The sequence below is a fragment of the Heterodontus francisci genome, chromosome 8 (genome assembly GCF_036365525.1).
Source record: "Heterodontus francisci isolate sHetFra1 chromosome 8, sHetFra1.hap1, whole genome shotgun sequence".
In the NCBI taxonomy this organism is placed as follows: Eukaryota; Metazoa; Chordata; class Chondrichthyes; order Heterodontiformes; family Heterodontidae; genus Heterodontus; species Heterodontus francisci.
Window position 1 is genome coordinate 129,223,507 of NC_090378.1, and position 25,225 is coordinate 129,248,731.

Sequence of the window (25,225 nt, forward strand, 5' to 3'; positions counted from 1 at the left end):
TTCAATATTGAAGAGGTGGTCCTGGATTAGTACACGATATATTGGGAATTGGGAGAATCCCTTTTTGATTAAAGCTGTAGGAGTTATATTATCAGACTCACACAGTGTACAGTACAGATCTGTGCAGGGCTCAGGGGATGATGAAACTTGTTAGCAGGCTAACAATGCTAGGGACATTGACAGGAGCCTGGCCTACTGAATGGTTTAGAACTGCAGCCATGGATGAGAAGCTCTCTGTTAACCCCTGTCTCAGCATACACTAAACACAACCCAAAATACAATACAGTGTTAAATAAAGACATCAAAGAGAATACACTGACGTTATGCACTTGCTGCCTTCGTACAGCAAGCATTAATTCAGGTCCATTCATTCGACCTCTGGTCTCCTCCAGTAGAACCAGGGCACAGCTCACAGAATGATAGAATTATACAGCACAGAAGAGGGCATTTGGCCCATCGTGCCTGTGCTGGCTCTTTGGTAGGGCTATCCAATTCGTTCCACTCCCTGTCTCCTTCCTCCATAGTCCTGCAAATCTTTCATTTTCAAACATTTATACCTCAAGTCTCACATTCCTGGTAGCACTGCAGTAAATCTCTTCTCTATCCTCTCCAAGACCTTGCCATCCTATTGAAAGCGTTGCACCCAGAACTGAACAGAGTGCTCCAGCTGAGGCCTAGCCAGTGTTTTATTTAAGTTTAGCATTACCTCCTCGCTTTTGCACTTTATTTTTCTATTCGTAAAGGCAAGAATGCTACATGTTTTTTCAAACAGCCATCTCAACTAGTCCTGCCACCTTCACAGATTTGTGTACATATTGCCCCGCGGTCTCTCTGACCCTACACCCACTTTAGAATTGTATCCTTTATTTAAATTGCCTCTCCTCATTCTTCCTCCCAAAATGAATCACGTCACACTTCTCTGCATTGAATTTTACCCACCATGTGTCTACCCATTTCACCAGTCAGTCGATGTCCCCCTGGAGTCTGTTATTGAACTTGTTCCCTGTGTACCCAAGTCCAGGTTATTAATATAGATCAAAAATAGTAGTGCTCCTAATATTCATCCTTAAGGAATACCAGTCTCTACCTCCCTCCAGTCTGATAACCATAACTTCCTTGCTTTTGTACTTTAGTTTTCTGTTAAGAAAGGCAAGAATGTCATATATATTTTAAACAATCTTCTCAACTAGTTCACTGCTACATCTGCTTTTTCACCCTGAACCAATGTTGATTTCCACGTTGCCACTGCCCCTTTTAGCAGGCCATTCAGTTCAAGGGCAATTAGGGACTGGCAATAAAGACTGGCCTCACCACCGATGCCCACATCCCACAAGAAACAAATTTTTTAAAATCCCATGGGCTACATTTTTGCTAGCTAGTCTATTATCTGGCACTTTATCAAACGCCTTTTGAAAGTCCACATACACAACATCAACCGGACTACCCTTATCAACCCTCTCCATTACATCATCAAAGAACTTGATCAAGTTAGTCAAACACCATTTGCTTTTAACAAATTCATGCTGATTTCTTCTTTGGCCTCCTTGGCTCGAGAGACAATGGGTAAGCGCCTGGAGGTGGTCAGTGGTGTGTGGAGCAGCGCCTGGAGTGGCTATAAAGGCCAATTCCAGAGTGACAGGCTCTTCCGCAGGTGCTGCAGAAAAATTTGTTTGTCGGGGCTGTTGCACAGTTGGCTCTCCCCTTGCGCTTCTCTCTTTTTTCCTGCCAACTGCCAAGTCTTTTCGACTCGCCACATTTTAGCCCCGCCTTTATGGCTGCCCGCCAGCTCTGGCGATCGCTGGCAACTGATTCCCACGACTTGTGATCAATGTCACAGGACTTCATGTCGCGTTTGCAGACGTCTTTAAAGCGGAGACATGGACGGCCGGTGGGTCTGATACCAGTGGCGAGCTCACTGTACAATGTATCTTTGGGGATCCTGCCATCTTCCATGCGGCTCACATGGCCAAGCCATCTCAAGCGCTGTTGACTCAGTAGTGTGTATAAGCTGGGGATGTTGGCCGTCTCGAGGACCTCTGTGTTGGAGATACGGTCCTGCCACCTGATGCCAAGTATTCTCCGGAGGCAGCGAAGATGGAATGAATTGAGACGTCGCTCTTGGCTGACATACGTTGTCCAGGCCTCGCTGCCATAGAGCAAGGTACTGAGGACACAGGCTTGATACACTCGGACTTTTGTGTTCCGTGTCAGTGCGCCATTTTCCCACACTCTCTTGGCCAGTCTGGACATAGCAGTGGAAGCCTTTCCCATGTACTTGTTGATTTCTGCATCTCAAGACAGGTTACTGGTGATAGTTGAGCCTAGGTAGGTGAACTCTTGAACCACTTCCAGAGTGTGGTCACCAATATTGATGGATGGAGCATTTCTGACATCCTGCCCCATGACGTTCGTTTTCTTGAGGTTGATGGTGAGGCCAAATTCATTGCAGGCAGCCGCAAACCTGCTGATGAGTCTCTGCAGACACTCTTCAGTGTGAGATGTTAAAGCAGCATTGTCAGCAAAGAGGAGTTCCCTGATGAGGACTTTCCGTACTTTGGACTTCGCTCTTAGACGGGCAAGGTTGAACAACCTGCCCCCTGATCTGGAAGAAGGAAAATTCCTTCTTCTGAGGACTTGAACGCATGTGAGAGCAGCAGGGAGAAAAAAATCCCAAAAAGTGTGGGTGCGAGAACACAGCCCTGTTTCACACCACTCAGGATAGGAAAGGGGTCTGATGAGGTGCTGCTATGCTGAATTGTGCCTTTCATATTGTCATGGAATGAGGTGATGATACTTAGTAGCTTTGGTGGACATCCAATCTTTTCTAGTAGTCTGAAGAGACCACGTCTGCTGACGAGGTCAAAGGCTTTGGTGAGATCAATGAAAGCAATGGAGAGGGGCATCTGTTGTTCACGGCATTTCTCCTGTATCTGACGAAGGGAGAACAGCATGTCAACGGTCGATCTCTCTGCTCGAAAGCCACACTGTGCCTCAGGGTAGACGCGCTCGGCCAGCTTCTGGAGCCTGTTTAAAGCGACTCGAGCAATGTGCTCGACCCACTATGCTGAGCAGGGAGATTCCACGGTAGTTGTTGCAGTCACCGCGGTCACCATTATTTTTATAGAGGGTGATGATATTGGCATCGCGCAGGTGCTGAGGTACTGCTCCCTCGTCCCAGCACAGGCATAGCAGTTCATGTAGTGCTGAGAGTATAGCAGGCTTGGCACTCTTGATTATTTCAGGGGTAATGCTGTCCTTCCCAGGGGCTTTTCTGCTGGCTAGAGAATCAATGGCATCACTGAGTTCCGATTTTGTTGGCTGTACGTCCAGCTCATCCATGACTGGTAGAGGCTGGGCTGCATTGAGGGCAGTCTCAGTGACAACATTCTCCCTGGAGTACAGTTCTAGGTAGTGTTCCATCCAGCGGTCCATTTGCTTGCGTTGGTCAGTGATTATGTCCCTTGATTTAGATTTGAGGGGGGGCGATCTTCTTGATGGTTGGCCCAAGAGCTCTCTTCATGCCATCATACATTCCTCTGATGTTTCCGGTGTCTGAGGCCAGCTGAATATGACAGCATAGGTGTTGCCAGTAGTCGTTTGCGCAGCACCTGGCTGTTCTTTGTGCAGTGCTTCTGGCTGCTTTAAGTACTACGGATGTTAACTCGCTGGGGGCTTTCTTGTAGTTCAACAGTGCAATGCGCTTAGTGGCTATGACAGGTTCCAGCTCTTCATTATGAGATTGAAACCAGTCTGCATTCCTCTTCGCACTTTTGCCGTAGGTGGTCAAAGCTGACTCATAGACGGCGTCTCTGATGTGGGCCCACTTGGTCTCAGCATCCCCTGTGGGAGTGTTTTGAAGGGCTGTTACAAGTGAGTTTAGACATTTTTGTAACAGCTGTGGATGAGAAATTCTGCTCGTGTTGATGCGCGGGTGGCCCTTCTGCTTGGAATGATGCAACTTCTTTGGTCTGAGTCTAACCTTGCTGCACACCAGGGAGTGGTCGTTGTTGCAGTCCGCACTGTGGAAGCTGCGTGTGATTTGAACACTGTTTAAGGCGGCTCGCCTTGTGACAATGAGGTCTAGCTGGTGCCAACGACGCGATCTTGGGTGCCTCCATGAAACCTGGTGACAGGGTTTAGTGTGAAAGAACGAGTTGGTGATGCAGAGGTTATGATAGGTACACAACTCAAGCAGTCTCTGCCCGTTCTCATTCATCCTTCCAACGCCATAGCGCCCAAGGCAGGAGGGCCATGAGTCATGGTCGGCCCCAACCCTGGCATTAAAGTCCCCCAGCAGGAACAGGTGTTCGGTGTTGGGGATGCTGCTAATGATATTATGGAGTTCCTCGTAGAACTGGTCTTTAGCTTCAGGTGGGGAGCAGAGTGTTGGAGCATAGATGCTGAGTAGGTGTACTGGACCAGAGGTGGTGAGCAGTCGGATGGACAGTATGCGTTCCGAGCCATTTGAGGGAGGCTCTATCATGCTGAGCAAAGAGTTTCTGATGGCGAAGCCCACTCCATGCTGTCTTGGTTCTTCAGGATCCCTGCCCTGCCAGAAGAAGGTGTAATCTTGCTCTGCTAGTGATCCACTCGCGGGGAGGCGTGTCTCCTGAAGTGCTGCAATGTCTACATTGAGTCTACTGAGCTCGTTGTTAATGATGGCGGTCTTCCGAGAATCGTTGATTTGTGTAAGGTCTTCCGACAGGCCAGGACACATAGTTCTGACGTTCCAGCTTGCAAAGCGAAGGGCTGGTACCTTCTTTCCATTTTTCATGTTGTTTGGTGCGTTGTTTCAGTCCACCTTTCGAGAAGTGACCCTGAGCTCCAAGCACCCATTGAAGCAGGTGGACTGTGGCGGAACAGAACCTTATTGACCGGGGGCTGCCCGGCTTGAGGCGGGCGGTAGCTGTCCAGTGAGGTGCGATGACCTCTCCCACCAACAAAGGCAACCCGTGGCGCCCAATCTCTACGCCAATTTAGCTGGACTTATAACCTGTAACTGCTGCCTTCCGTGTTGTTTCAGTCGCTGTGAGGCGACTATGGAGTGACCTCTCCATGGCGCGTGCCTGGGCGAATTTATGAAGGTTGTGAGTTGCCCAAGCATCAAAACCCCCCTCTTGACCTTTCTGGTGGGGTTCAAAGGAGTGCAGAGCACGACGTTTGGCACCGGTTTGGCTGCAGGAACTGCCGGAAACATGCCAAAGGTGACACATGACCGCCTACGGGGTTCCGCTCCGGATTTTCTGTTAGAGTTTACTCCCTTAGCCTTGGTCTCTCCCGAGATGCCCACAAGGCAGTGGGGTTGTTAGGGCCCCTACACAGGTGTAGGAGGATGCAGGTGGGAGGAGGGGGTGCGAGGGGTTGGGACGGAGGGAAGAGGGTGCGAGGGGGAGCTGGGAAGGGGGCTGTAAGGGGGTGGGGGGGGGGTGCATGAGAACGGGGTGCAGGGGGAAGATGGTGCGAGGGGGGGCTGGGAAGGGGTTGTGAGGGGGAGGGGGTGCGGGGGGGTGAGCTGAGAAAGTGGAACTGGGAAGGGGAAGGGGGGGGTGGAAGGGAAAGGGGGGGAAAGGGGGTGCAGGTAATAAGCCATTTCCTCAGTTCCCACCATCGATGCCTGGAAATCTCCTCCGCGTCCTTCGGGAGGTGAGCGACATCCTCGTGCGCCAGTACCAGCATTGCCGACAGTGCGCTGCAGATGCTCTCCGAGCCATCTCCCGCGGGCGCTTTGAAGTTGTGGCCGAGGAGCCGTTCATGGCTATTTGCGGGTTCGGGGCTTCCCCTCTGTGATACTTATTTCCCGAGGGTCCCGCTGCCCCTTCTTCTCTGCAATGGGCTTACCGCACGCCGTGGCCGCGGACACGCTGGACCGTGTAGACAGCAGGATCGGAGATCAAAGTATCACCAGCTGTACTTTGCAGTTTCGTCCGGATTTCGTTCAATTTCATTGAGCTCCCTAGGAAGCTCCCTAGCTGTTCAACTCTATCCACGGCCATCTGCTCCCATTCTTAGTGTTTTCTCCCCCAATCTACCCTCTTAAACTGTTTAAACTCCCCTGGCTCTTTAATCAGTTCATTTTAGCCCTAACTACAAGCTAACAGCTAGTTTAGGTTACCTGGGCCCACTGCCCTCCCCCAGCCATACCTGCTCTTTGTTTTCTCATGCTGATTTATTAGCCCATAATTTTCCAAATATCAATTAATCTTGTCTTGAATTATTGTCTCTAAAGGTTTCCCTACCACTGTCCTGTGGCTGACAAGCCTACAGTTTTTACATAGGATATATGATACAGAAACAGGCCATTTGGCCCAACCAGTCCATGCCCATGTTTATGCTCCACTCAAGCCTCAATTGCTCGTCTAGTTTTCCCTTAAATATACCCACACAATTCATTTCAACCACTCATGGTAGCGAATTCCAAATTCTCACCATTCTTTAGATAAAGAGGTTATGGGGAGAAAGCGGGAACAGGGTACTGAATTAGACCATCAGCCATGATCTTTTTTGAATGGTGGAGCAGGCCTGAAGTGCCGAATGGCCTACTCCTGCTCCGATATTCTGTTACTATGTTTCTGAATTCCCGATTGGATTTCTTGGTGCCTATCTTATATTGATAGCCAGGTTTATCCCTCTCCCCTCTTTTAAACAGCAGCATAACAGTTGCAAGCATCCTGTTTTCTATCACCACCCCCGTATCCAAGGAGGACTGGAAGATTGTGGACAGAGTCTCCACAATTTCCACCCTTCCTTTCCTAAGTAACCTCATCTAGGCCCATGACCTTTCTACTTAAGCCCTATTTAGCCCTAACCTTCCTTTGACTATCTTTATACTATGTATTTGTTTATTTTAAAAAAACGTTTGGTTTCTTTTTATGTTAGCATCTAATCTAGTCTCATAGCCACTCTTTGTCCCTCTTATTCCCTTTTTCAGATCTGCTCCATACTTTCAATATTTATCTTAGCACTCTACCGTATTATGAACCTTACAATTGTCATACTCCCTTTTTGTCTCATGCTAACCTCTATACCATTACGCATCCAGGGATCTCCAGCTTTCCTTTCCCCTCCTGGAAGTGTTTGTACTCTGTACCCAAACTCCTTGACGGGCTCCCATTGTTCAATTATAATTTTGTCTGCCAAATTGTGATTCCAATCCACCTAGGCTTGATCCCTTTTCAACGAACTGAAGTTAGCCCTCCTCCAGTTAAGTATTTTTATGCTTGATAGTACTTAGTTTTTTAATTAACTATGCTAAATTTGATGATAATATGATCACTGCTTCCTAAATAGTCCCCACTGAAACATACTCAACTTGCCACACTTCAATCCCAGAATTACCTTTGACACTGCTTCTTTCCTCATCAGACTGGAAACACACTGATCAAGGAAGGTCCACCGTGCTCTAATATTCTAACTATGGGTTGGAGACAACAGACAACAAAGATCTAGAATCAAGGAACCACAGAAAAATCTGGAATTATATATCTAGAATCTTTGAACTCATAGAGTTTTACAGCACAGAAACAAACCCTTCAGCCCACCAAATCCGTGCTGACCATCAACCACCCATTTACACGATTCCTATATCCCCACCATTCTCCTACCACCTACACGAGGGGCAATTTACAATGGCCAATTTATCTATCAACCTGCAAGTCTTTGGCTGTGGGAAGAAACTGGAGAATGCAGCGGAAACCAACACGGCCACAGGGAGAACTTACAAACTCCGCACAGACAGTACCCAAAACCGAACCCAGGTCGCTGGAGCTATGAGGCTGCAGTGCAAACCACTGCGCCACTGTGCCACCGAGTGTGATGCCCAGAACTGTACACAGTACTCCAGCTGTGGCCTAACCAGTGTTTTATACAGCTCCATCATAACCTCCCTGCTTTATATTCTATGCAAGTATCCCGTTTGCCTTCCTACCCACCTTATCTACCTGTGCTGCTGCCTTCAGTGATCTATGGACAAGCATCCCAAGGTCCCTCTGACCTTCTGTACTCCCTAGGGTCCTACCATCCATTGTCATAGAGTCATAGAGTCGTACAGCATAGAAACAGGCCCTTCGGCCCACCGTGTCCATGTCGACCATAATGCCTATCTATACTAATTCCACTTGCCTGCATTAATTCCATATCCCTCTATGCCTTGCTCATTCAAGTACCTGTCCAGATGCCTCTTAAATGTCGCTACTCTTCCTGCCTCCACCACCTCCTCAGGCAGCTCATTCCAGATACCCACTATTCCTGGTGTGAATAATTTACCCCTTTGATCCCCTTTAAACCTCCTCTCTCTCACCTTAAATCTATGCCCTCTAGTTTTAGTCACTCCTACCATGGGAGACAGTCTCTGGCTATCTACCCTATCTATGCCTCTCATAATTTTATATACCTCTATCATGTCCCCTCTCAGCCTCCTTTGCTCCAGGGAAAACAGACCCAGCCTATCCAATCTCTCTTTCTAACTCAAGCCCTCCAAACCAGGCAACATCCTTGTGAATCTTTTCTGCACCCTCTTTAGCTTAATCACATCTTTCCTGTAGTGCGGTGACCAGAACTGCGCACAGTACTCCAAATGTGGCCTAACCAACATTATGTACAACTGTAACATGATGTTCCAACTCTTGTACTCAATGCCTCGGCCGATGAAGGCAAGCATGTCATACACCTTCTTCACCACCCTGTCTACCTGTGCCGTCACTTTCAGGGAACTATGTACTTGCACCCCAAGGTCTCTCTGCTCAAGAACACTCCCCAGGGCCCTGCCATTCACTGTATATGTCCTGCCCTGGTTTAACTTCCCAAAATGCATCACTTCACACTTGTCTGCATTAAATTCCATTTGCCACTCCCCTGCCCACTTTCCCAGTTGCAACCTTGGACAACCTTCTTCACTGTCCACTATACCACAAATTTTGGTGTCATCTGCAAACTTACTAATCAAGCCATTAATATATATGACAAACAACAGAGGGCCCAGCACTGATCCCTGCGGCACACCACTGGTCACCGGCCTCCAATCTGAAAAACAACCCTCCACTACCACCCTCTGCCTCCGATCACCAAGCCAATTTTGTATCCAATTTGCTAGCTCACCCTGGATCCCATGTGTTCGGACCTTCTGGACCAGCCTACCATGCGGGACCTTATCAAAGGCCTTGCTAAAGTCCATGCAGACAACGTCCATCGCCCTGCCCTCGTCAATCCTCTTGGTCACCTCCTCGAAAAACTCAATCAAATCCGTGAGACATGATTTCCCACACACAAAGCCATGCTGACTATCCCTAATCAGACCATGCCTTTCCAGATGCATATAAATCCTGTCTCTCAGAATCCCTTCCAATAACTTTCCCACCACTGATGTAAAGCTCACCGGCCTGTAGTTCCCTGGATTATCCCTGCTGCCCTTCTTAAATAAAGGCACAACATTAGCTATCCTCCAGTCTTCCGGTACCTCACCCGTGGCTAACGATGATACAAAAATCTCTGCCAGGGCCCCAGCAATCTCCTCCCTTGCCACCTCCTTTGTAATGTTGATATGCTCCAGGATATCAGTGTTCCCTCCTTTGAACTCACTAGCTTCCATGACCTTCTCCACGGTAAATACAGACGAGAAATATTCATTTAAGACCTCGCCCATTTCCCGTGGCTCCGCACATAGATTACCACACTGATCCTTAAGGGGATCAACTCTCTCCATAGTTATCCCTTTTACTCTTCATATACTGATAGAATCTTTGAGGATTCTCCTTTATCTTATCTGCCAGGGAAATCTCATGTCCCCTTTTCGCCCTCCTAATTTCCTTCTTAAGTGTACTCCTGCATCCCCTATACTCCTCGAGGGACTCGCTCGATCCCAGCTGCCTATACCTGACATATGGCTCCTTCTTTGCCCTGACCAGACCCTCAACTTGCCAGCCTTGCCCTTCCATCTAACAGGAACATGCCGGCCCTGAACTCTTCCTATCTCACTTTTAAAAGCCTCCCAGGTGAATCCAATTTGCCAAATTACCCTGGATCCCATGGGCTCTTAACTTCTTAACTAATCTCCCATGTGGGACTCCAAATAGCTAAAATCATTGAACTCCAAATAGCTAAAATTATAGAATTCCAAATATCTGAAATCATGGATCTGCAGGTAAGTGAAATCATGGAATTCCGAGAATCTGGAATAGTGGAGCTCCAAGTATTGAGAGTCATGAATTTCAAATATCTATAATCATTAACCTCTAAATACCTTAGACTCATTGTGCTTCAAATATTTAGTATCATAGACCTATGAATATCTAGAATCAGAGAGTTCCAAATGTCTAGAATTAGTCGTTTGGTAATACAGAACTTGAGTATTGCTGAAAATAGAGACATGTTGTCGAAACGTTTCGTCTTGTACTCATCAGGACAATCCGCAAGAATACCAATGTCAGGGAAACAACAAATTTACAGTGTATCGGAAGAGAGTACTGAATGGTTGGCAAGTGGACTCTGATTGGTAGAGGTCTTGCCCAGGAGAAGACACCAGTTTATAGTGACTGGCAGTTAACTGCCAAGCTTTGTTTGAAATTTAAACCATGCAGCTTGACTCTGATTGGTCAAGGCATTGCCCTGAGGAATGAACCAGCAAATAGCTGTCACTTATTTTGTTCAGCTGAAACAGGTGCAATGTGTGTACATGTTCTTTCTGTCTAAAAAGAACAGGGCCCTGTGCATTAATATATGTAGCTTCCAGTATACGCCCGACTGACAAACTTAAATTGGCTGTCAGCAAAATTCTTAGCACACTGAGAACAAAGAACAAAGAACAGTACAGCACAGGAACAGGCCATTCGGCCCTCCAAGCCTGCACTGATCTTAATGCCTGTCTAAACTAAAACCTTCTGCACTTCCGGGGCCCATATCCCTCTATTCCCTTCCTATTCATGTATTTGTCAAGATGTCTCTTAAACGTCGTTATCGTACCTGCTTCCACCACCTCCCCCGTCAGCAAGTTCCAGGCACTCACCACCCTCTGTGTAAAGAACTTGCCTCGCACATCCCCTCTAAACTTTGCCCCTCTCACCTTAAACCTATATCCCCTAGTAACTGACTCTTCCACCCTGGGAAAAAGCTTCTGACTATCCACTCTGTCGATGCCATTCATAACTTTGTAAACCTCTATCATGTCGCCCCTCCACCTCCGTCGTTCCAGTGAAAACAATCCGAGTTTATCCAACCTCTCCTCATAGCTAATACCCTCCAGACCAGGCAACATCCTGGTAAACCTCTTCTGTACCCTCTCCAAAGCCTCCACATCCTTCTGGTAGTGTGGCGACCAGAATTGCACGCAATATTCCAAGTGTGGCCTAACTAAGGTTCTGTATCGCTGCAGCACGACTTGCCAATTTTTATACTCTATGCCCCGACCGATGAAGGCAAGCATGCCGTATGCCTTCTTGACTACCTTATCCACCTGCGTTGCCACTTTCAGTGACCTGTGGACCTGTACGCCCAGATCTCTCTGCCTGTCAATACTCCTAAGGGTTCTGCCATTTACTGTATACCTCCCACCTGTATTCGATCTTCCAAAATGCATTACCTCACATTCGTCCGGATTAAACTCCATCTGCCATTTCTCCGCCCAAGTCTCCAACCGATCTATATCCTGCTGTATCCTCTGACAATCCTCATCACTATCCGCAACTCCACCAACCTTTGTGTCGTCCGCAAACTTACTAATCAGACCAGTTCATTTTCCTCCAAATCATTTATATTTACTACAAACAGCAAAGGTCCCAGCACTGATCCCTGCGGAACACCACTAGTCACATCCCTCCATTCAGAAAAGCACCATTCCACTGCTACCCTCTGTCTTCTATGACAGAGCCAGTTCTGTATCCATCTTGCCAGCTCACCTCTGATCCCGTGTGACTTCACCTTTTGCACCAGTCTGCCATGAGGGACCTTGTCAAAGGCTTTACTGAAGTCCATATAGACAACATCCACTGCCCTTCCTTCATCAATCATCTTCGTCACTTCCTCAAAAAACTCAATCAAATTAGTAAGACACGACCTCCCCTTCACAAAACCATGCTGTCTCTCGCTAATAAGTTCATTGTTTCCAAATGGGAGTAAATCCTGTCCCGAAGAATCCTCTCTAATAATTTCCCTACCACTGACGTAAGGCTCACCGGCCTATAATTTCCTGGATTATCCTTGGTACCCTTCTTAAACAAAGGAACAACATTGGCTATTCTCCAGTCCTCTGGGGCCTCACCTGTAGCCAATGAGGATACAAAGATTTCTGTCAAGGCCCCAGCAATTTCTTCCCTTGCCTCCCTCAGTATTCTGGGGTAGATCCCATCAGGCCCTTTGGACTTATCTACCTTAATGCTTTGCAAGACGCCCAACACCTCCTCCTTTTGATAATGACATGACCGAGACTATCTACACTCCCTTCCCTAGACTCATCATCCACCAAGTCCTTCTCTTTGGTGAATACTGATGCAAAGTACTCATTTAGCACCTCGCCTATTTCCTCTGGCTCCACACATAGATTCCCTCCTCTGTCCTTGAGTGGGCCAACCCTTTCCCTAGTTATCCTCTTGCTCTTTATATACGTATAAAAAGCCTTGGGATTTTCCTTAATCCTGTTTGCCAATGACTTTTCATGACCCCTTTTAGCCCTCCTGACTCCTTGCTTAAGTTCCTTCCTACTTTATTTATATTCCTCAAGGGCTTCGTCTGTTCCCAGCCTTCTAGCCCTTACAAATGCTTCCTTTTTCTTTTTGACTAGGCTCACAATATCCCTCGTTTTCCAAGGTTCCCGAAACCTGCCAAACTTATCCTTCTTCCTCACAGGAACATGCCAGTCCTGGATTCTACTCAACTGACGTTTGAAAGACTCCCACATGTCAGATGTTGATTTACTCTCAAACAGCCGCCCTCAAACTAAATTCTTCAGTTCATGCCTAATATTGTTATAATTAGCCTTCCCCCAATTTAGCACCTTCACCCGAGGACTACTCTTATCCTTATCCACAAGTACCTTAAAACTTATGGAATTATGGTCACTGTTCCCGAAATGCTCCCCTACTGAGACTTCGACTGCTTGGTTGGGCTTATTCCCCAATACCAGGTCCAGTACGGCCCCTTCCCTAGTCGGACTATCTACATATTGTTTCAAGAAACTCTCCTGGATGCTGCTTACAAATTCTGCCCCATCTAAGCCCCTAGCACTAAGTGAGTCCCAGTCAATATAGGGGAAGTTAAAATCACCCACCACTACAACCTGTTACAGGTCAGGTATTTTAATGCATCGGTGCAGACTCGATGGGCCGAAGGGCCTCTTCTGCATTGTATTATTCTGTGATTCTGTGACCTTTACATCTTTACAAAATCTGTCTACATAATGTCTGCTCCTCTACCTCCCGCTGGCTGTTGGGAGGCTGTAGTAAACCCCCAACATCGTGACTGCACCCTTCCTATTCCTGAGCTCCACCATATTGCCTCGCTGCATGACCTCCGAGGTGTCCTCCCACAGTAAGTACAGCTGTGATATTCTCCTTAACCAATAATGCAACTCCCCAACTCCTTTTACACCCCCTCTATCCCGCCTGAAGCTTCCAAATCCTGGAACATTTAGCTGCCAATCCTGTCCTTCCCTCAACCGTCTCTGTAATAGCAACAACATCATAGTTCCAAGTACTAATCCAAGCTCTAAGTTCATCTGCCTTACCTGTTATACTTCTCGCATTGAAACAAATGCACTTCAGACCACCAGTCCCACTGTGCTCAGCAACATCTCCCTGCCTGCTCTTCCTCTTAGTCTTACTGGCCTCATTTACGAGTTCCCCCTCAATTATTTCACCTGCTGTCCTACTGCTCTGGTTCCCACCCCCCTGCCACACTAGTTTAAACCCTCCCGAGTGACGCTAGCAAACCTCGCAGCCAGGATATTTGTGCCCCTCCAGTTTAGATGAAACCTGTACTTCTTGTGCAGGTCCCATCTGTCCCTGAAGAGATCCCAATGGTCCAGATGTCTGAAACCCTCCCTTCTACACCAGCTGTTCAGCCACGTGTTTAGCTGCACTATCTTCCTATTTCTAGCCTCACTGGCACGTCGCACAGGGAGTAATCCCGAGATTATAACCCTAGAGGTCCTGTCTTTTAACTTTCTACCTAACTCCCTAAACTCCCCCTGCAGGACCTCGTCACTCTTCCTGCCTATGTCATTGGTACCGATGTGTACCACAATCTCTGGCTGTTCACCCTCCCCCTTCGGAATGCCCCCTGTCTGTTGAGGATTATTTAGCAAATGTTGTCCACATCGAATGTTGGACACTGTGTTTTGAGTTATGCAAGCACGGTCTGCTTGGGTACGTCCTGTACATTGCCCATTGTGAAGAGCAGAAGGGACATGTTGTTTGACAAAAGGCTTCCACAAAATGTCTCTATTTTCAGGAATATCTAGAATCATTGTCTTTGAAATATCTAGAATCAGAGAATTTCAAATATTGTTTTCGGTTTGGGTCTCCGACGGCTGAAGCATTTATGGGTCCTGACTCTATCCTGTGTCAGTATCATTGACACGGTGCTATTTTTAAATGCAATGTAAGTAGTTAGCTTCGCAGCGAGTCCAATATCCAATTAGAGGCATCAGAAAGGTTATGGAGGCGGGAATGGGAAAGTGACTGCAATTTTCAAAGGCAAGAGGCAGCCTTCACTGGGCTTGCCATTGTCTTTATCAATGAGTCACCAGGGTTCTCAGGGGCCCTGTGTGGGCATGAGAACATGTCCCCGGGTGGCAGCCCACTTTTCCAATGCCTCTCTGGAGGCTCTAATTGTCCAAGATGAGAGAGATCTTCTACCCAGCCTCAGGGAGGCACTTCCTCAGGGGTTCAGCCTTATCCCCCAGCAGCCACTGCGCTCCTCTATCCTCCTGCATCTGCCGCAGATCATCCTGGCTGCTCTGTCCAACGTCAGCGTAGCCTATTCCCATCTGAACTCCCTCAGCTGAGCCTTAACGCTCACCAGGCCTTCCCGTGCTAACCCCAGCCGCCACTGTGATGCTGGCGGGCTCGCTCCCCTCTCCGGTTTCCTGCCATTCTCCACTCTGACATTAAACTTTTTATTTGCTGTTTCAGTGCTTCCCATAGCCCTCATGGTCCTCCATACTGTTCACATCTTCACAACCCTCTCGTGTTCCCCCTACGGCGTTTTCCCAGTTTCCAGCCTCGATAAATTGCTCACTGATACTGACAAGCCTGTTAATGAGCTCTTTATTAAGCTCAACAGACACTTAATTGGAGGCAAGCGCCTGACCCCTTCTCTCCCTATCAGGGAATGGAACTTGTATCATGTTCTGGAAGCGATGGGACCCAGCGCTGACCTCCGAGAATGTGATATTCAAATCATGTTCATTGCCGTTACTGCTGTGAGCAGGGTTTGAAAATCCAGGGGCCCCCGAGAATCTACGTTGAAATGCATTTGCCAATAATGTGCTCATACTGCAAGTTTATTAATGTCTACTTGTAATTTGTTGCAGTCCTCCTAAATGTTGACAATCCCTCCCAATTTGATGACTTCCACAAATTTAACAATTGTGTTTTTGATTCCAACGTTTAAATCGTTAATATCAATTGTGAAGAGAATAAATTCAAACAGCTCTCCCTGTTTTCAAAGTTCCTACCATTTGTCCCAGTACAGCCTGTTTGTCCCTGTTCTCCATGTTTCTTTCACTTTTGTCCATTTGTCCCAAGTCACCCTGTTTGTCCCAGCTTTCCTGTTTGTCTCAGTTCACTCCATGTTTGTCCCTATTCTCCCTGCGCTATCCCAGTAGCCCTGCTCATCCGACTTCCTTTTGAAATCATTGATCATCCCTGCTTCCAGCCCCCTCATCGGCACTGAGTTCCAGAGGATTACCACTTACAGCATAAAAAAGTTTTTCCTCACATCCCCTCTGCATCTCCTGCTCAAAACCTTCAATCTGTGTCCCCTAGTCTTTGTACCATCAGCTAATGGGAACAGATTTTCTTTGTCTACTTTATCTAAACCTGTAATAATCTTGTACAGCTGTATCAGATCGCCCCTCAATCTCCTTTGATCCATGGAGAACAACCCCAGTTTCTCCAAACTAACCTCGTAACTAAATTCCCTCATCCCTGGAACCTCTACAACCTCTTAAGGATCATCACAGCCTTCCTAAAGTCTGGTGACCAGAACTGGATGTAATCATCTCGTTGGGGCCTAACCAGAGCTTTATAAAGGTTCAGTCTAACTTCCCTGATTTTGTACTCAATGCCTCTATTTATGAAGCCCAAGATCCCATATACTTTATTAACCACTCTCTCAATATGTCCTGCTACCTTTGAAGATCGATGCACATGCACCCCAGGTCCCTCTGCTCCTGTACACTCTTTAGAACTGTACCATTAAGTATATATTGCCCCTCCCTATTTCTTCTGCCAAAATGCATCACTCACACTACTCTGTATTAAATTCCATCTGCCACTTGTCTGCCCATTCTGTTATCCTATCTATGTCCTGTTTCAGTCGATTTGTATCATCTTCACTGTCTGCCACTCCTCCAAGTTTGGTGTCAAACCATCGACTAATTTTGAAATTTTACTCAGCTGGTGAGTGTTTAAAGATATTAATTAGGTGAGTAGGTGGGAGATTGGTTGCTTTGATTAAGATTTTATCAGTCGAAACGGGGGCAGTAGTTTAAACCAGTTCTGTGCAGATATAAGTATTGCATTAAATTAACAGCTTAACAAGTTAAACTTCTTAATATAACTATAAATTATCAGTGATATTTCTAAACTTGAAACCTAATTAGTCAAATATAACACAATAAAGAAGGCAGGGAAGGTGATGTGTTGCAGCTGTAACATGTGAGAGCTGGTGGACACCAGTGTGATCCACTGCAAGCATGTTTGCAGTAAGTGTCTGTATCTTGAGGAACTTCAGCTCAGAGTTGATGATCTGGAGTCCGAGATTCGGACACTGCAGTGCATCAGGGAGGAGCAAAGTTACCTGGACACTTTGTTCCAGGAAGCAGTCACACCCCTTAGGCTAGGTACTTCAGATCTGGTCCATCCACAGGGACAGAAGGGTATTACTATGAGTGAGGCAGGTATAGGGATCAGGAGGTAGCAATTGAGGAGCCTCAGCCCTTGCACTTGTCCAACAGGTTCGAGGTTCTTGCAGCTTATGTGGATGAGAGCAGAGACTGCAGGATGGATGATCAAATTGACCACAGTGCTATGGTACAGGGGGCCATTCAAGTAGGGGGAGTACAAAAGAATGTAGTAGTAGAGGACAGTATAGTTAGGGGGGATAGAAACTGTTCTCTGCAGCTGAGAGTGTGAGTCCTGAAGGCTGTGTTGTCTGCCTGGTACCAGGGTAAGGACATCTCCTCAGGACTGGAGAGGAACATGGAGTGGGAGGGAAAGGATCCAGTTGTCATGGTGATGTGGGTACCAATGACATACGTAGGACTAAGAAAGAGGTTCTGCTGAGGGAGCATGAGCAGCTCGGGGCTAAATTAAAAAGCAGAACCACAAAGATAATAATCTCTGGATTACTGCCTGAGCCTTGAGCAAATTGGCATCGGGTAAATAAGATCAGAGAGTTGAATGCATGGCTCAAAGATTGGTGTGGGAGAAATGAGTTTCGATTCATAGCACACCGGCTTCAGTACTGGGGAAAGAAGGAGCTGTACCATTGGGATGATCGTCATCTGAACTGTCCTGGGACCAGTGTCCTGGCGAGTCATATAACTAGGGCTGTAGAGAGGGCTTTAAACTAAATAGTGGGGTGAGGGTTCATGGGGGGAGATTTTGAAAGTTAAAGAGAAAGAACAAGGTAATAGTGCATGGTAGCGATACGGGTAATGATAATCAGAGTGTGTTAGCAATGGACAAAGTGTATCAGCAAATAAGGTCAGAGTCAGGAAAAAATGTCTTTAAACTAACAGAGGGGAAGGAGAGTTCAGGTGAGGGGACATTTAGAAATCCAAAGATAAAGGTTGAGGCAATAGAAAAGTATATCGCAGTGGGTAAAGACAAGCTGAGTGGGACAGAAAGGGACAGAGATTTAATGATAATAGTGCATCAGAGAGTAAGGTGCATGCAGGGATTGGTAGTAAATATATAAAATTGAAGTCACTTTCTCTGACTCTGCAGTGCATCCGCAATAAGATAGTTGAACTAGTAGCACAAATAGAAATAAATGGTTTAGATCTAATCGCTAGTAGACAGCCATGGTTACAAGCTGACCAAGGTTGGGAAATAAATATTCCAGGGTACACAATATTTCAAAAAGACAGACAGAATGGAAAAGGAGTAGCCCTGATAATAAAGGATGACTTAGTGAGAAAGAATCCTGGTCAGAAAATCAGGAATTAGAATCAGTATGGATGAAGATTAGGAATGGCAAGGGTCAGAAAAAAAGGGGCGTAGTTTATAGGCCCCCTAACAGTAATTATACTGTTGGACAGAGCAAAAAGCAAGAAATTATTGGAGCTTGTAATAAAGGCAATGCAATAGTTATGGGCGATTTTAATCTTCATATAGACTGGAACAACCAAATTGGCAAAGGTGGTCTGGAAGATGAGTTTGTAAAATATTTTCATGACAGTTTCCTGGAGCAATATGTTCGGAACCAACTTGGGATAAAGCTATTTAAGATCTAGTATTGAGCATTGAGGCAGTATTAATTAGTAATGTCATAGTAAAAGATCTACTGGCAAATAGTGATCATAATACCGTTGAATTCCACGATAAGTTTGAAAACAACATACTCCAATCACAAACGATAAACTTAAACAAAGCCACTTACATAGGTATAAGGGGATAGCTGGTGAAGGTTGATTGGGTAAATAAACTTAAAGGTATGGCAGTAAATGAACAGTGGAAAACATTCAATGAAGCAATTCAAAATGTTCAACAAAATACATTCCACCGAAAAACAAATCCTCAGCAAGCAAGACCCATTTGTGGCTCATTCAGGAAGATAAGGATAGTCTTAGATTAAAAGAAGAGGCTTATAATGTTGCAAAGAATAGTAGTAAGTCTGAAGTTTGGAAGTATTTTAGAAACGAGCAAAGGGTCACCAAAAAGTTGATAAAAAGGGAAAAACAGAATGAGAGTAAATTATCCAGGAATAGAAAAACAGACTGTAAGAGCTTTTACAAGTAAATAAAAAGGGGGAGAGTAACTAAAGTAAATATTGGTCCTTTAGGAGCAGAGACAGGAGAAATTATCATGGGGAATGAAGAAATGGCAGAGACAGTGAACATATATTTTGTGTCTGTCTTCACAGTAGAAGGCACAAGTTACATACCAGAAATAGAGATTAACCTAAGGGTTAATAAGAGTGAGAAAATTAAGGTAATTAATACGAGCAGAGGAAAAGTACTGGAGAAACTGAAGCGACTAAAATCTGACAAATCTGCAAGATCTGATGGCCTACATCCTAGGGTTCTGAAAGAGATAGTGGACGTGCTGGCTTTGATTTTCCAAAATTCCCTAGATTCTGGAATGATCCCAGCAGACTGGAAGTTAGCAAATTTAACACCACGATTCAAGAAAGGAGGAACAGAAAAAACAGCCAGTTGGTCTGACATCAGTCATTGGGAAAATGCTGGAATATATCATTAAGGATATATTAATGATACACTTAAAAAACATAATATGATCAGACAAAGCCAACATGGTTTTACGAAAGGGAAATTCTGTTTGACAAATTTCATGAGTTTTTTGAGGTTGTAGCTAGTAGGGTAGATAAAGGGGAACCAAACGATACAGTATACTTAGATTTCCAAAAGGCATCAATAAGGCGCCACATAAAAGGTTAATAGGCAAGATAAGGGCTTATGGAGTAGTGGGTAATATAATACATAGGAACAGGAGTAGGCCATTCAGCCCATCGAGCTTGCTCTGCTATTCAATGTGATCATGGCTGATCTTCCACTTCAATGCCTTTTTCCCACACTATCCTCATATCCCTTTATGTCATTTGTATTTAGAAATCAATCAATCTCTGTTTTAAACATACTCAATGACTGAGATTCCACAACCCTCGGGGGTAGAGAATTCCAAAGATTCACAACCCTCTGAGTAAATACGTTTCTCCTCATCTCTGTTATAAGTGGCTTCCCCTTTATTTTGCAATTGTGTCCCCTGGTTCTAAACTCCCCAACCAGGGAAAACATCTTAGCTGCATCTACCCTGTCTATCCCTTTAAGTATTTTTTAGGTTTCAATGAGATCACCTCTCATTTTTCAAAACTCTAGAGAATACAGGCCCAGTTTCCCCAATCTCTCTTCATAGGAAGTCCCGCCATCCCAGGAACAAGTCTGGTGAAACTTCGTTGCACTCCCTCTATGGCAATAATATCCTTCCTAAGGTAAGGGGATCAAAACTGCACACAGTACTCCAGATGTGGTCGAACCAAGGTTCTATACAATTGAAGCAAGACTTCGGTGATAGTGATCACAACTCCCTGACCTTTACTATAGTCATGGAGAGGGACAGGAGCAGACGGGATGGGAAAATATTTAATTGGGGGAGGGGGAATTACAATGCTATTAGACAGGAACTGGGGAGCATAAATTGGGAACAGATGTTCTCAGGGAAATGCACGACAGAAATGTGGAGGTTGTTTAGGGAGCACTTGCTGCGACTGCTGGATAGGTTTGTCCCGATGAGGCAAGGAAGGGATGGTAGGGTGAAGGAACCTTGGATGAAAAGAGATGTGGAACAGCTAGTCAAGAGGAAGAAGGAAGCTTACTTAAGGTTGAGGAAGCAAGGATCAGACAGGGCTCTAGAGGGTTACAAGGTAGCCAGGAAGGAACTGAAGAATGGACTTAGGAGAGCTAGAAGTGGACATGAAAAAGTCTTGGCGGGTAGGATTAAGGAAAATCCCAAGGCGTTCTACACTTATGTGAGGAACAAGAGTGAGGGTAGGGCCAATCAGGGATAGTGGAGGGAACTTGTGCCTGGAGTCGGAGGAGGTAGGGGAGGTCCTAAATGAATACTTTGCTTCAGTATTCACTAGTGAGAGGGACCTGGTCGTTTGTGAGGACAGTGTGGAACAGGCTGATATGCTCGAACAGGTTGAGGTTAAGAGGGAGGATGTGCTGGAAATTTTGAATGATATGAGGACAGATAAGTCCCCGGGGCCAGACGGGATATACCCAAGGATATTACGGGAAGCGAGGGAAGAGATTGCTGCACCTTTGGCGATGATCTTTGTGTCCTCACTGTCCACTGGAGTAGTACCAGATGATTGGAGGGTGGCAAATGTTGTTCCCTTGTTCAAGAAAGGGAATAGGGATAACCCTGGGAATTATAGACCAGTCAGTCTTACGTAGGTAGTGGGCAAATTATTGGAGAGGATTCTGAGAGACAGGATTTATGATTATTTGGAAAAGCATGGTTTGATTAGAGACAGTCAGCATGGCTTTGTGAGGGGCAGGTCATGCCTCACCAGCCTTATTGAATTCTTTGAAGATGCGACAAAACACATTGATGAAGGAAGAGCAGTGGATGTGGTGTATATGGATTTTAGCAAGGCGTTTGATAAGGTTCCCCATGGTAGGCTCATTCAGAAAGTGAGGAGGCATGGGATTCAGGGAAAGTTGGCTGTCTGGGTACAAAATTGGCTGGCCCATTGAAGACAGAGGGTGGTAGTAGATGGAAAGTATTCAGCATGGAGCTCGGTGACCAGTGGTATTCCACAAGGATCTGTTCTGGGACCTCTGCTCTTTGTGATTTTTATAAATGACTTGGATGAGGAAGTGGAAGGCTGGGTTAGCAAGTTTGCCGATGACACGAAGGTTGCTAGAGTTGTGGATAGTGTGGAAGGCTGTTGCAGGTTGCAACGGGACATTGACAGGATGCAGAGCTGGGCTGAGAAGTGGCAGATGGAGTTCAACCTGGAAAAGTGTGAAGTGATTCATTTTGGAAGGTCAAATTTGAATGCAGAATACAGGCTTAAAGACAGGATTCTTGGTAGTGTGGAGGAACAGAGGGATCTTGGGGTCCATGTCCATAGATCGCTCAAAGTTGCCACCCAAGTTGATAGGGTTGTTACGAAGGCGTATGGTGTGTTGGCTTTCATTAACAGGGGGATTGAGTTTAAGAGCTGTGAGGTTATGCTGCAGCTCTATAAGGCCCTGGTTCGACCACACTTGGAATATTGTGTTCAGTTCTGGTCGCCTCATTATAGGAAGGATGTGGAAGCTTTAGAGAGGGTGCAGAGGAGATTTACCAGGATGCTGCCTGGACTGGAGGGCATGTCCTACGAAGAAAGATTGAGGGAGCTAGGGCTTTTCTCATTGGAGCGAAGAAGGATGAGAGGTGACTTGATAGAGGGGTACAAGATGATGAGAGGCATAGATAGAGTGGATAGTCAGAGATTTTTTCCCATGGTGGAAAGGGCTATCACCAGGGGGCATAATTTTAAGGTGATTGGAGGAAGGTTTCGGGGAGATGTCAGAGGTAGGTTCTTTACACAGAGAGTGGTGGGTGCGTGGAAAGCGCTGCCAGCGGTGGTAGTAGAAGCAGATACATTAGGGACATTTAAGCGACTCTTGGATAGGTACATGGATGATAGTGGAATGAAGGGTAGGTAGTTAGTTTGATCTTAGAGTAGGTTAAAGGTTCGGCACAACATCGTGGGCCGAAGGGCCTGTACTGTGCTGTACTGTTCTATGTTCTATGTTCTATGTTCCTGTACTCAAATCATCTTGCGATAAAGGCTAGCATACCATTAGCTTTCTTAAGTGGCACAGGGCTAGCACTGCAGCCTCACAGCTCCAGTGATCCAGGTTTGTTTCTGGGTACTGCCTGCGCGGAGTTTGCAAGTTCGCCCTGTGGCCGTGTGGGTTTCTGCCGGGTGCTCTGGTTTCCTCCCACATGCCAAGGACTTGCAGGTTGATAGATAAATTGGTCATTGTAAAAATTGCCCCGAGTGTAGGTAGGTGGTAGGAGAATTGAGGGAAGGTGGGGATGTAAGAGGGGAAAAATGGGATTAATGTAGGAATAGTATAATTGGGTGGTTGATGGTTGGCATGGACTTGGTGGGCCGAAGGGCCTGTTTTGGTGCTGTTTGACTCTATTAATTGCTTGCTGCACCTGCATGTTATCTTTCAGTGACTTATTGACGAGGACACCTAGGTCCCTTTGTACATCTACACTTTCTATTCTCTTACCATTTAAGAATTGCTCTTCACATCTGTTCCACCTATCAAAGTGGATAACCTCACATTTTTCCACATTATATTCCATCTGCCACATTCTTGCCCACTCAATAAGTCTTTCCAAATCCCTTTGAAGCCGCTTTGCATCTTTCTCACAACACACATTCCAATCTAGTTTTGTGTCATCCGTGAACTTGGAACAATTACATTTGGTCCCCACATCAAAATCATTGATATATATTGTGAACAGCTGGGGCCCAAGCACTGATCCCTGCGATACCCCACTAGTCGCAGCCTGCCAACGTGAGAATAACCCGTTTATTTCTACTCTCTGTTTTGTGCCTGTTAACCAATCCTTAATCCATGCCAATATGTTACCTCCTATCCCATGTACTTTAATTTTTCTAACCAACATCCTGTGGGGGACTTTATCAAAGGCCTTTTGAAAATCCAAGTATACCACGTCCATCGACTCCCCTTTATCAATTCTGTTAGTAACATCCTTAAAAAACTCCAACAGGTTCGTCAAATAGAAGAGCAGAACATTTTTTAAAAGGCGTAAATGTTGATGTTCAGAGAGATTTGGGTGTACTCATTCAAGGAATACATAAAGTTAGCATGCAGGCACAGCAAGCAATTAGGAAGGCAAATGGCATGTTGGCCTTTATTGCAAGGGGACTGGAGTACAGGAATAAAGAGGTTTTATTACAATTGTACAGGTGGGACTACACCTGATGCAATTCTGGTCTCCACATTTAAGAAAGGATATACTGGCCTTGGAGGTGGGAGAGTGAAGGTTCGTTAGATTAACCTCTGGGATGGCAGACTGAGTAAATTGGGCTTATATTTTCTGGAATTTAGAAGAATGAGAGGTGATCTCATTGAAACATTCAAGATTATGAAGGGGCTGGATAGGGTGGACACTGAGGTTCTTTACCCTGGCTGGGGAATCTAGAACACGGGGGCATAGTTTCAGGATAAGGGGCTGATCATTTAGGACTGAGATGAAGAGAAATTCCTTCACTCAAAGGGTTGTGAATCTTTGGAATTCTCTACCCCAGAGGGTTGTGGATGCTCCAACATTGAACATATTTAAGGCTGGGATAGACAGGTTTTTGGTCTCTCGGGGAATCAGGGACATGGTGAGCAGGTGGGAAAGTGGAGTCGAAGACCAAGATCAGCCATGATCATATTGAATGGCGGAGCAGGCTCAAGGGGCTGTATGGTTTACTCCTGCTCCTATTTCTGATGTTCTTATGTTCTTAGTATTTCAATCTCCAAGTCTGCCCATTTGTCCCAGTTCTCCCGTTTGTCCTATTTCTCCTTGTTTGTCCCATTTCACCCTGTTTGTCCCATTTCTCCCCATTATCATATTGTTGTTTGTGGGATCTTGCTGTGCACTAATTGGTTGCTGTGTTTCTTATACTACAACAAACATCAATGAATTACTGCTGTAACTTTTTTCTATTATTTCACTTTGTCCCAGTTCATCCACTTTGTCCCAGTTCATCCACTTTGTCCCAGTTCTCCTTGCTTTGTGAACATTTCAACATCAATTATTATCTAAAAATAAGATTCATTATCCCCTTTTATTTCCATTCATTAATTCCTTGAGAAGGCAGCTGTTCCATGCACTGTTAATGCAAATCTATCAGGGATCAGGGATACAAGATGCATTTAGCAATATGGGGGTGGGTGCCTGCTCACTATCCCATCACATACTCCCAGGGCAAGTACAGCACAGGGTTAGATACAGAGTAAAGATCCCTCTACACTGTCCCATCACAGACTCCCAGGACAGGTACAGCACGGGGTTAGATACAGAGTAAAGATCCCTCTACACTGTCCCCCATCACATACTCCCAGGGCAAGTAAAGCAGGGGTTAGATACAGAGTAAAGATCCCTCTACACTGTCCCATCAAACACTCCCAGGGCAAGTAAAGCAGGGGTTAGATACAGAGTAAAGATCCCTCTACACTGTCCCATCACATACTCCCAGGGCAAGTAAAGCAGGGGTTAGATACAGAGTAAAGATCCCTCTACAC